Genomic DNA, 12,726 nt, shown 5'->3' with positions numbered 1-12,726 from the left:
GTTAGGGCTGCAGCTAATGATAATTGTCACTGTCAGTTAATCCTTGGGTTATTTTTTGATTCATCAAGTATTCACTATATAAAATTCAAAAGCAGTCATCAGAAGTCCCCAGATCCCACTGTTATATCTTAAAATAGCCTTTTTCTGTCTAACAGTCCAAATCCCAAAGATATTCAATTTACAATCATATAAAACTAAAAAAAAATTTAAAAAAAAGCATCAAATCCTCATCTTTAAAATGCTGGGACCAGGGAAAGCTGAGTTATGTTGGCAGTGTTCCTATAAGATGGCTCCTAATGAGTTTGATGATCCCTGAATTTTCCTGTTCCACCACCATGAGCTTCACAAGGCCCAGAGTATTTTCTCCTTTTCTAGCAAACTCGACATGTTGGTGGACATTCATTAAAACAGTTGTTACATTTGCATGATTGAAGTCACCAGCCATGATGAAAAATCAGTGAGGTTGTGCGGTTTGTTGATCGCTGATGCCACTGTACAGCTCTCGCAGATAGACGTGCAACAATAAAAACAGCAGTGAACTCTCGGCAGAAAGATTGGCTGACGCGAGACGATGTAAACTCACCTCCACGCAGAACAGTTTCTGGACACAACCACAGCATTTGCATACCTGTCCGTGTGGATATAAGTAGTCCACCACCACGAATCCCACAAGACTGATGATTTCCTGTCATTTCAGTGATGAGTTAACCCATCCAGCTCAAAATGTTTCCGTGCAGCCATGTCTCAGTGAAAAACATAATGCAGCAGTTCTTCATTTCACACTCAACAGGGTGGTCACTCTGCCAATCTCCAGAAGATCCTGGCGCCTGTAGCTGAGTTCCGCTGCATAAAAGGTTTCTTTTTTGAAATATCTGACAAAAACACTGAAATATATCCATAAGAGGCTGTCGCATGTGCACCTGCTGCCAAACATCATGTTATCATTGTGAGCATGTTAGCATGGCAGGACCACACTGCAGCCACAGTTCAGTCTGCAACTGTAGCTTCATACTTGTCACTGCTAATCCACAGAATTATTTTTATTACAATTAAGCATAACTACCTCACATCCAATGAAGTACCAAAAAAAGAAAAACCCTCCCACTCTATCCTTCCATCTCTCTTTTTTTCTGTCTGTCTCTCTTTATGCCCTTTTTTTTTTCTTTTTTGGACCAACTGAGTAGAAGGTAAATGTTCATAAATGTCATTTCAATCAGTTTACTTTGTGAAGTTTCCATCCCTTAGAGAGCTGGCTTTTCACTAACTCTGGGCAGTGTCCGACCTTCACCCAACCTGGGTGGGAGGGGGGTCACAAATCCATGTTGGATGACGCACATTGACCCATTCAGGTTTAATTCACCCTGTCAGTGTGACAGGGGTCTAAAACAATACTGTGACAGAATACATTCCTCCAGTCGCTACCTCTCCTACAATTTAGTCTACACCTCATTCTCCGTATTATTACCTCTCATTCCTTTTTTTTCTTTTTGGTCATTTCAGGGGCCTCTCTATTTGTTCATTCCACTTGCCTCAGCCGTCTCCCGGGCCATTAATCTATACCGCTCCAAGTGCTCCTGTGGGCCAGACCAGGCTGTGGCGCCACTCACTGTGTGCTCTGAAAGGCCACTGTGTTCATGCAGATATGAAACGACAGACAGAGACAGAGAATGGCTTTTAGAGAAAGCACCCAGAGACATGAGATAAGTGGAGAGAGAGAGAGAGAAGAATACACAAAGAAGGGAAAATACACTCGCCCCTCCTTCACTTTTCATGTCATCTAAGGCAGAAGTGACAGAACTGTGTATTTTAGAGAGTGAGATGATGTTGCACTGAAGAACTGCACCGAGGTTACCGTGGTGTCTGCCCTTTGGAAAAGGTTGAGATTTGAAGAGATTAATATGCCGTTGGATCACTCTGGGGGGTTTCTGGCTCGCCTGAGCCGGCCTGGACAGGCAGCAGCCGTCAGTGGTGACAGGGGACTCAAGCAGATGGCCTGGCTTAATCAGGGAGAGAGCAGTGTTCTGGGTGTTTGTGTATGTGTGTACTTGGGTTAGCGATAGTGTTTGTGTGACTTGGACTAAGGGAATTTTTGGGTATCTACCTCATAAATGCCTCTGTGTGTGCTTTGTAGGAAAAAGCATTGAGTAGCCGCTGCAAACTTGGCAGTAGAGACCGCCTGTCTCAAGGCTCTGTCACTAATCATGATAGAAAGGATTGCAGCTGACGGAGTTGGGAATTTGGTGCACATCTGAACTGTTTAGCTTCAGCTTAAATGTAATTGACTCCATGAAGGAAACATTGGTCTTTGATTCATTAGATATTTCCTTGTACTGTTTCATTTACATCTATAAAAGGCCCCGTTTATCCAGCTAAGTACACAAAACATCTCACCAATCTAAACCTCATCTGAACAGTATTCCTCGGCATGTATTCACATTTTTAGTAAAGTGATTACATCCTTTTTAGATGCTATCACTCAGGGGGAAAAAAAACATAAGAACTCATTAAGTCAATAACTTTGAAAACAAATGAATTTTTGTGTAATTACATGCATGATAAATCAGTCTTATTGTCTTTGAAATTGGGGTTCTACAAGTGTCAGTCTGTTCATCTGTTATCAGCTATTCATTTATTTTTCCATCACTTTTCAGATGAAAGGTTGACTTAATGTTTTCTTTTCTTTCCCCTCACAGTTCAACACGTTCTCATTAGGGAGTTGAACGGTACAACCAGGTTATTACTGTTGTCTAGGGTGTCACTTGGGGGAAGGCAAAGCAGTGTTTGGGTAGACCATCCCTCACCCAGAGGACCTGAGTCCTGTTTCCCTTACAGGCAGAGATTCACACTGCTGAGTTGTTCTGGAGCAAAGCATTAAATCACTGGGCAGCCTTGAATTTGGAAAGCTAAGCTGTAGTATTATAGAGTGGCAGGAAATGGTATGTGAACCCTTTTGGTCGTAAACTGTGATTTGATCTTCATCAAGTCATAAATGTAGACAAACGCAGTGTGCATTAGCTAATATCACACAAACATTTATAATCTTTTGTGTCTTTATTGAATACAGCCATTAAGCATTTACAGTGCTAGAGGAAAAAGTGAACCATTGGATTTAATAAGTGTTCGAACCTGCTTTGGCAGCAATAACCTTGAGCAAGCTCCTCCAGTAGCTGCTGATCAGACCTCTACAACGATGTCTTCATATAGAACTGTTTAAGCTCAGACATATTCTCAGGATGTCTGGTGCGAGCGGCTCTCCTCAGGTCATCCCACAGCATCTCTACTAAATTAAGGTCTGCGCTCTGACTGGGCCACTCCAACACGTGCATTTTCTTTGAAGTCACTCTGCAGTAAATTTGCTTTGATGTTTAGGGTCATTGTCCTGCTGCATCACCAAACTTCTGATGAGCTTCAGCAGGTGACATTATCCTGTAAGATGACTTGATAAACTTGGGAATTTCCCCCTTGATGATGTTGAGCTGTCCAGGCCCAGAGGCAGCAAAGCCCCAAAATCATGATGCTCCCTCCAAAGGGCTTCACCTTTGGGATAATGTTTTCATGTCGGTATGCAGTGCCCTTTTTACATCATACATAGAGCTACACGGTCATCCCAAACAATTCAACCTAGGTTTCATAAGTTCATAAAAAAAATTCCCAGTAGTTTTGTGGAGAGTCAAGCTACTCTTTGGCACCTATGTGATGTATCTTTTTGGCGAGCAGAAGCTTCCTCTGTGGTGCGGACACCACAGAGGAAGCTTCTGCTCTTTTGGAGCCTTTTGAAGTCATCTTTGATAGGTGGGCACCCATCAAAGATAGGGGTAGTGGTTACTCTTTAGGGAGAGTAACCACAGAACTAAATCGTCTGTATTTATAGAGAGTTTGACTGACTGGACTGATGAATATCTAAACTGTCTGAGATGACAACTGATTCTAAGTCTTCTGAGATTTGTTTTCACATGCAGATGTTTCTTGGGAAAAACAAACTCAAAATGTTTCTTACAAGTCAAAGTAACTCTAACCCACACAGCTTATGTTGATGCCATTAGCCGAGGGGTTCATATACTTCTTCCAACCTACAATGTGAATTTTTGAAAGATGTTTTCAATATAGACAAGAACAATACAATGATTTATGTGTTTTTAATTAAAATAGATTGTTTGTTCATTATTGTAACTTAGATTAAGATCTGACCATATTTGAAGACAAATTTATACATGAGTGAAGATAAGTCCAAAGGGTTCACTTACTTCTTGCCACTGTATCTCATTCAGTGGCTTATTGACAGTAGCTGTAGAAGTCTGAAAGTCTTATTTGTTCACTCTCAGTCTAGGGATCCAAACCAGTGAGCTTTCCAGTCATAAGCATGCCTTCTTTACCACTATCCCTGCTGTCAGGGACTGAAGCTTAAACTTCTAACAAGAGAAATGTTGGCTGTATAAGCTGCCATTTCCTACTCATTTCCTCTAAAACGTAGACTTAACAAGAACATTTAATAGAGCCATTTAATAACTTCTGCTGAGGAATGTGTCTTGGGTGGTGGTGGGATTTCATTCTTTGTTAAATAGCCTACTAGTGCTACAATCTCGAATGGTGCTTCACATGAATGCTCACAGTGAAAATCTTTTTATTTTCATATCATACACTTTATTCAGCTCGCTGATGGAAATTCTGTTCCTGCCCTCTGGTTGGGGTGTAAGGTCAACCAGCAGGAGTGAGGCCTTTAGAGCAGTTGGTGGTTAAATACCTTGCTCAAGGAGTTTTGGCACAGAAGGGGATCAAACCTGAGGCGTTCCTCCCCTCTGAAGATGACCTCTGTAAACCACTTGGCCGTGCAGGAGTCAATAATGCGCGCTTGTGAATAGAAGAGGGATAGACCTAAATGTAGAGCCTTTGTTGCTTTGCAGGGGGTCAAGATACAATCCAGCCTCGGAGCATCTCTATGGTAATGACTGGAAGAGCAAAATCGAAAAACGCGCACAGCATCTCCATGGTGACAGAGGTGATGTTATGATCCCTTCTGCTGGCCAACTCTCCGTACCTAAGGATGCAGCCATATACCACATTTTGTGGCAGCTTTTTTCATGGTGAAGGCCAGTCAGCTCACAAACTAATCTCCATTGTAAATCACTGTCACTGTTTGCACTCCTCTTGCTCTCCTCCACATTGTCTCCTGTCTCTCGCTCTTGGTTAATTCTCTTGGTCTCTTTTTCACTCCCTCATTGCCGCTCTGTCTCTCTCATTGATGTCTATATCTCTTGATCTCTCCTCCAGCTTGGCCATGCACTCCAAGCTGGTGATGTTGAAAGAGATGGATGCTCACTGCCCTCAGTAATCTCCGCAGCAGCCATTTAGATAATTAAGTCACTATTCTTGCACTGGCCTCATGTCCCGCTAGCAGAGCTGAACTACACACGTACACATACATATGTGCAGATGCATGTTGATATTTTAACAGATGCATGTCACAGTAGTTGCAATAATGCAGCCGCCCGTACAACCTGTCAGATTTTTTGTTCCAGTTGTCCTGTGTGTTTATATGCATAGCTGTGTGTGTGTGTGTGTGTGTGTGTGTGTGCAGCATCAGCAATGAGAGCTGTTTGTTTTGATGCCATTGTTGGTTTTTCTTTAGAGAACAGAGAAATTCGCAAAAGGATGCAGTGAGGAGAGAAAAGGCGACAGCTGCCATGGGCCATAGAGAATACACAACGCACACACACACATTCACACACACGTAAACGCAAGCACAAACACACTACGTGATTGGCGTCTGGAAATCTGCCACTCCCACACCCCGTAGAAAAAGCATGCAGAAAGGCTGGATGGGAGACTGTGTACACTAGCCCCAGGGTTTTTCTCCAGCTTCATGTCTTGCCGTTGTGATAATGTGGCGTTTTGTTGAAAGTCGGTGTTTTAATTAAGTGAGCAGCAGCGTGCGGTGTGCAGTGGTGGAGGTAGCAGTGCCGCTCTGTTCCTCAGGCTAATCACATGCCTGGGATACTGACAACCAAACACTGGCAGGGTGTTTCTAACTCGGTCATTGCAATATTTCATAACGCCATGGTCATTTCCATCTGCACGGGTGCCAACGAGAGCTGACATTTTTGGACAGAAAAATGACTGTCGGCCCATGCTGTTTTAATCATGCAAAAGTAAAAACACAGCCTGTGTGTTAAAACTACAGTAAACAAGTGGCTTGGAAACCCTTGCATCATGTTGTATCCCCCACAAAAACACACATGCAGTGCACATGCACACACACACACGTGCGCGCGCGCAGTGCCTGCTAGTTTCCAGATTGGAAGAAAGTTTTACTTATTAATGCTCCTCTAAAAGAATTGTGCTGATGCACAGTGAGGGAGAAATTTGCTGTCAGTGGTGCAGGTATATGCAATATTTCTTAATCTTAAGAAAAAATAACCCTCGGCCTCAGTTCCTTTTCATTCCTCTTCTCTCTATCCAGCTAATACACCTTATCCCTTTTTTATCCACTTTGAATGATTTGGCCTTTGCTTGCATGCTTTATCAAAGAGAAGATGATCAGGAAGTGTCTGTCTCTTGCAAAATGAGGCAGTATGTGCATGTCACCCACCAGTGTTTCATCCATCAAGGTGTCAGATTAATGTACAAAGTGTCATCTCTCACTATCATCTCCTCTGAAACCTCTGTGGAAATCCTAATAGGCAGATGAGATAAGGAAATGCGAGGTGCTGGATTCAGATTAGTTCTAGATCTGCTCAGGATGACTGGTGATTACCCTGTGGTTCAGGTTTATTTGCGTGTCAAATGCTTCCCAGTTGTCCTGTAGCAGTAGCTGTTTAATTAAAACCAGCCTATATGCCTCTAATAATCTGCTAAAAGGGAAGCTATTTTTGGTCTGACTGGTGCCAAAGCCGCTGGGCTCTGATTTTAGACATTTTCTGTTTTCATGATACACTGCTGACGGCACCGCGTCTCTGCATGATATTCAGGCCACTAATGAGATACACAAATTGTTGCAAAGTACTAATTCTCCTCACACTGTTTGGATCTACTAATGCGAAGAATCATTCCTAACAATAGGCTTGTTAGTTTCCATGCCAGCGGCCTTCATCTCTGCGTCTTATCCCTGAAGATGGCCCTTTCGCTTCCTCTCTGTAACCCTCACACTCCTCCTCCACACGCACACACAAACCATGTCGGAGCTCATGAGATAGACACACAGCTCAACTTTTCCTCTCCTGTGTTTGTCTTCCCTCTAGCTTCCGCTCTGTTGTTCTCGTGTGTGTTTTCCTTCTTCTGGAACATCAATTAGGTTTCTCCTGTATCATGTCCTAAAGCTAAAAATACCCAGGAAGCCCAGGTTCTTTCCTGGCAGATCGGTTTGCTTCATCAATCAATACTTCAGTGAAAAAAATTCCTATGACGCTGGAAAGAAAAATCTTCAAGTAAAGGAAATATTCCCTCTGTACCATCCAATTTAGATCATCTTATCATCCTATCTTAATTAATGATACCTGTAGTGCTTTTGCAGATTCACATGTATATGTATGCTCAACTGTATAAGCAAGCATTTATGGATGGCAATGAAACATGCAACATCCAAATTGAGATAGTGTCTTCATCATCTTATACCTAGCTGAGGAGGAGAATTTAAAATGCCCGAGATTCTGGCTCGTGTTGCTCCGGGCTATTTCTGTACCAACAGTCTCTCCCATTATTTAAATATCAGGATGAATACCTCTGTTGTCCTGGAGGAACTGTCAGCACATTTTACTGCTGTGCAGTTATACTGCTGTACATGCGGGGTGCGTGTGAGCGAGCATGTGCACCTGTGACAGTTATGGTGTGTGTGCGTATTAGTGGTTATCTGTGTGCACGTCCCGCAGGGCCGCTCATTTACAGCAATATCTTGTCCTCCTAAAGTTACACCATACCTACTTTCCCTGGCCCTCATTTGTGCCATCCAACTTTGCTGATGGACAAATTGATCCTTAGCGCAGACTCATGAGTATAGCAGGTGACTGTTTGTGTGTGTGTGTGTGTGCGTGTCAGTGTGGTGAAAGCTGTGCTGTCACTGGGTCAATATAAGTAAGCACTACTACAGATTGGAAACGGAGCTCTTCCTCTTGGGGAGTATCTGTCGTAGGTGGAATAGCTGGGGGTTTAAACACGGGACAGAATGTGCCAGCAAAGCAAACATCACACCCCAGAACAGAAGTATGACACACAACCTAACCCACCCTACCCTGATCCCGTCCTTAACACCCGTGTCTCTATTTCAGGCTGCACACACACACTTTACTCCTGTTTTGTCTCGTTTGCTCACTCGCTCACACTGTCTCGCTGTCTCTCCATCGCTGCCACATTCTGTCCATCTGTTACACTCCCTCTTTCCTCACGTCTATCTGCAGCTCCCTGTGTATTCCCACATGGCTTTGTTAACACAGCTCTGTCACACACCCGACACGCCGCGTGCTGCCTCGGAGTGACAGATGCTGTTCTTTGGGGTGTGTGTGTCGCGTTCCCACCTGCCAGACAACTTTTTATTTTGGCTAATCTCTCTGCTGTCGTTTGGGAACCGAGGTTATCGAAGACTCCCGATGTGGCATCACTATGGTAATAGCAGTGAGGTCGCTGTGATGTCAGCTACAATTGGCCTTGCACACATGCAGACGCTGGCGCACGCCCACACGTAAACACACAAACACACTCGCTCACTCGTCTTCTGCTCATCAACTGCAGCTCCTTCTTACGTATGTACACACCCACACCATCTCACTTTTCTGTCTCACTTGCATTCGGAGCACTCTGATGCATCAGCAGCTCTAGAATAGCCAGTTTTTTTTCTCGAAACGGGAGTCAAAAACGCCCAGCAACCAACACACACTCTGTCTCCACCACAGCTGACTGCTTTTAACTCATGAAGTGACTGACAACACAATGGAGATGCCCGTCAGCCCGTCAGTCAGCTCATTAGGTTTGATTGCTGACATGGTATTTCTCACTTTCTTTCTCGACTCCTGCGTTCGTGCTGGAAACCAGAGCCTTTCTGTTGCTATTTGGGCTTCCAGAGGATTAGAGATTTTCATCATTTGTTTAGATTTTTATCTTTCTGCGAAGGATTCTCCGTCATCAGCCGTTATTTTAAGTAGGAGCCAAAGTCAGAAAATAGCATTTGGCGTGGGAAACTCTAATGCCTTCAGGTAAGATTATTAACATGCTGACAGGTGTGCAGGAGCCGAAGAGCCTCATTAATTGCTGTAGGGTATGACTGAAATGCTGTTATTAGTTTCTAATAAAATTGAAAAGGCTCTTAAAAAGGCCAGCTTAATGTGCAAGCCTTGCAGCAAAGGTTATCATCTCTCCTCTGAAAGACCATTGTCTTGTCCGGGGCTGACAGTGACTTCACTGGATGTGAAAGAAAATGGGCAAATCTTTATTGGCACCTCCTCCCTAGAGCAGGCCAGCACAGAGCGAAGTGTCATTGGAGATGTGATGTATTTAAGTGTTTATCCGGTCTGGCAGAGTCTACAGGTGTGTTGGGTGCTGCATTCCACAGGCACCTCTGAGAGCAAAATTTCTTTTATCACTTCCTCGCACTTACCTGCACAAACACTCAGCCTCAAGGTGATGTGAGCTCATATGGCGACGCACACATACACACGCACAGAGTTTCAGAAACATAGTTGTAAGGGGAATTTAAGTCTCTGCAATTAGCAGCTTAAACCCTTCTGTTTACCAGGGACTGTAAATGTAGTGGGATTTGTGTTGGTGTCGTTCTGCAGGGATCCTTTGCCAGCCTCCAGTTACACAGCACATACTGACATGCATAGTGCAAGGATGACAGGAATTCACTTAGAGGATTGTACACATATTGAAATGTAGTGCCAAGATTCTGAAAATGCCACCTGGGTAAGTAAGTGATAGAATTTGAAGCATTGTAATGTGAGAGCCTCCTCTTCAGAAAAACAACAGCATTTGTCATTTGTATACACTACTTAAAACAACCCACATTTATATTTAGCATTAAAGGAAGAAGTAGGACGTACAATGACGTGGTTCAGGGATGTAAAATTCAGAGATGTTAAAAACTGTCCTTTTATATATCTCACTGTGTTTTAGGCCATTGTGAGCATTACTGTAAATCAAAAAGCAGGACTGCATTAATTGGATATTTTGCAGTGATGTATCTTAAGATCAAAGGCCACTTAGTTGCCATCTTAGTTTTGACTTGCGTTTCATTTAATTAAACCCGACTCTCTTGTTAATTGAATCAGCGTACCCACAGGTCCAGGAGGAAGGGAAAGTGTTAAAGGGGTGTTTGTTTGAAGATTTGGATCATAACACAGCAGGTGACTCATATCCAAAAGTTACATCTCATACCAATCCATTACCAACCCGATACTCTAATAACATAATGTTAGAAGATACATGTGCTCACACAGTGTAACACAGTCAACAGCTTGTTTCGATCCAAATTTTGCAGACTTCTCTACATCGTACTGGCACCATGTTTCTCCCAAAGCTTTTTACACATGCACAGCAAAACCTGCATCACGGCACCATCACCTGTCGTAGTGTTAAATTTATTTAGAGTAATAGCACATGTAAAAAATAACCTTTGTGTAGTCCATGATAAACATATATTGTTGATACACCCCTTATTTAAACATTTCTTGTGGAAATGTTGAATGAATCGTGTTCCTAAATTTCTGTTTAGTTTTTTTAATCCTGTGTACTGCAGCCTCGTTGAAGGCTATTCCACAAAGCTCTCTTGTGTGGGCACCTGTAAACTTAGCTCAATGCCTTTTCAGAGTAATCTAATGGATTTGTTCTTCAGTGTGTCCTTGTTCCTGAAGGTTTACAAGAAGACAAAAAAGCAATGTTTTCACAGTACATAACAAAACTGTCTAGACTTGGAAACACAGTGGGTGCGCACTGGCATGTACCCACTCCACATATGAAAAGGACTGATAAGCATAAATTGTAGAGAATTGTGAATGCAAATGCACTCTGCCCCCAATTCTAACTTTTCTAGAGATAATGTCCTTTTCTTTTTTTTCCCCCCGTCTTCCTGTTTTTATATGGAGGAATTCTCTGGCTGCGCTCTTATTTCTCAGCTGAGGTGTGGAGCTTGGGAGATAAGAGAATATTACCTGGCACTAACTCTGCCATTGTTCCACTGGACTAGCACCTTGTTACTCTCTCTGTCTCAAATAGTTTTAAAGATAACACAAGCTTATTCTATTGGAAAATTTGAGGTTATTAGAAGGAGTCACTGTGGAGAGGTTATTGCAGGTAGAGTGCGTAAGAGAAAGGGAGAGTGTGAGAGTGTTGTCCCACAGCTTTGAGTTGCTCCGTCTATCGCAGAGAAACAGCTCTCTGTTTGGACAGAGCAGACCTTGTATGAGAGAGAAATAAATGAAGGGTGGATTGAGAGAGGGAATAAAATGCATGAAGAAAAAGAATTAAAGGGATCAGAGCAGAGCAGAGCAGGAAGAAAGAGAGAGTGTTTTAGCGGGTAAACAAACGGATGGTCGCAGCAGTTAGAGATACAGTAGGGCGGGTGCTCCCACCACAGGCTGCATCGTGTATCGCTTGCATCAAAGCTTTGTGAAGAACCTTTCATTTCCAGCCGCCTGCTCAAGCACTCTCACATACTACACCGGAGTTTTGAACATGTGTGTTCTCATCACATCCTGCCAAAACATTACATGTATGCACAGCCATTTAGTTGTAGTATACACTGCTTTTGTACACTCATGCACACAGAGACACACACACAGAAGCTGGCATTTCAAGGCGTTTGCTCCTCTGTGAGGCAAAGAAGCAGCGTGACAGACCCCAGCGTGCAGAATAAAGACTTATCCGCTGTCATTCTCTCCTCACAGACCAGGGGATTTTGCATGGGACTTGCTGAACCTGGTTTGAGGTTGTTATTTATTTATTTCAGCTGTTATCAAGGGCTTGGAAAGTATACCGTGCCTTTGGTGAGGAGGAGTACAATGCGCTACAAACCCCTCAGTGATGGATTTCACTTCTCAGATCCTGTGCCGCTTTGATTTATGATATAATATTGAGTGATACGCTGCTCATGCTACACAATAGTGCCATACCCCTTACTGATGTAATTCTAGCTCACTGTCACCTCTTAGCCTGTCACAGCCTGCTGTGCTTGAAAAAGGGAAGAACCCTCAAATGCACTTCAAGGGCAATTTGATTGAATTAACCAGCCATTAGATGTATGAGATGAGCTGTAATTGCAGGGGTATTTATCTATTCAGATGAATGAGTTTTGACCACAAGGTCATGATACTGCTGCGCTGTCCTCAGGACAACTTGACTGAGCACGTACCTGTTTGCGTCTGGCTCGGCCGTACTGTATTAATCTCTTATTGTTGAGCGTAGATGCCTCACCTAACAAATTTTGCTCCTTATGGTGTTGGCACTGATGGTGTTTTTTTATAGACCTGCTCAGCAGCGCTCATTTCTCTCCCTCTTGTCGCAGTCCTCGTTAATGACTGAGAGAATAGGAATTAGAGGCAACAAATTAGCTGCAGTGTGTTCGTGTCAGTCAGGTGCAGTGGGAGCAGATGCTGTGAGCATTTACACGATCATGTCAACATGTTCTCCCCTTAGTTCACTCAGTGTCGCGCTCATTCTCTGTCCTTTTGCTATCTTTAAAACCCTGCCTTTGTGTCAGTATCTCTCACTGCCATTTGCATAGATAGAATAAAACATTTCAGCCTG

The 12,726-nt window shown here is 43.2% G+C and overlaps 1 protein-coding gene across 6 annotated transcripts in view; it reads left to right on the top strand.

Moving 5' to 3' along the window:
- LOC139621855 (kelch-like protein 29) overlaps positions 1-12,726 on the top strand; it is a 200,879-nt gene that overhangs the window by 55,429 nt on the left and 132,724 nt on the right. The gene's annotated exons all lie outside the window — the stretch shown is intronic.

This window comes from Trachinotus anak, unplaced genomic scaffold, assembly GCF_046630095.1.
Source record: "Trachinotus anak isolate AG129_WGS33_773 ecotype Australia unplaced genomic scaffold, CSIRO_AGI_Tana_v1 ptg000005l, whole genome shotgun sequence".
NCBI classification, from domain to species: domain Eukaryota; kingdom Metazoa; phylum Chordata; class Actinopteri; order Carangiformes; family Carangidae; genus Trachinotus; species Trachinotus anak.
The sequence above is the reverse complement of the archived record's forward strand: the minus strand, read 5'-3'. Positions and strand labels throughout refer to the sequence as shown.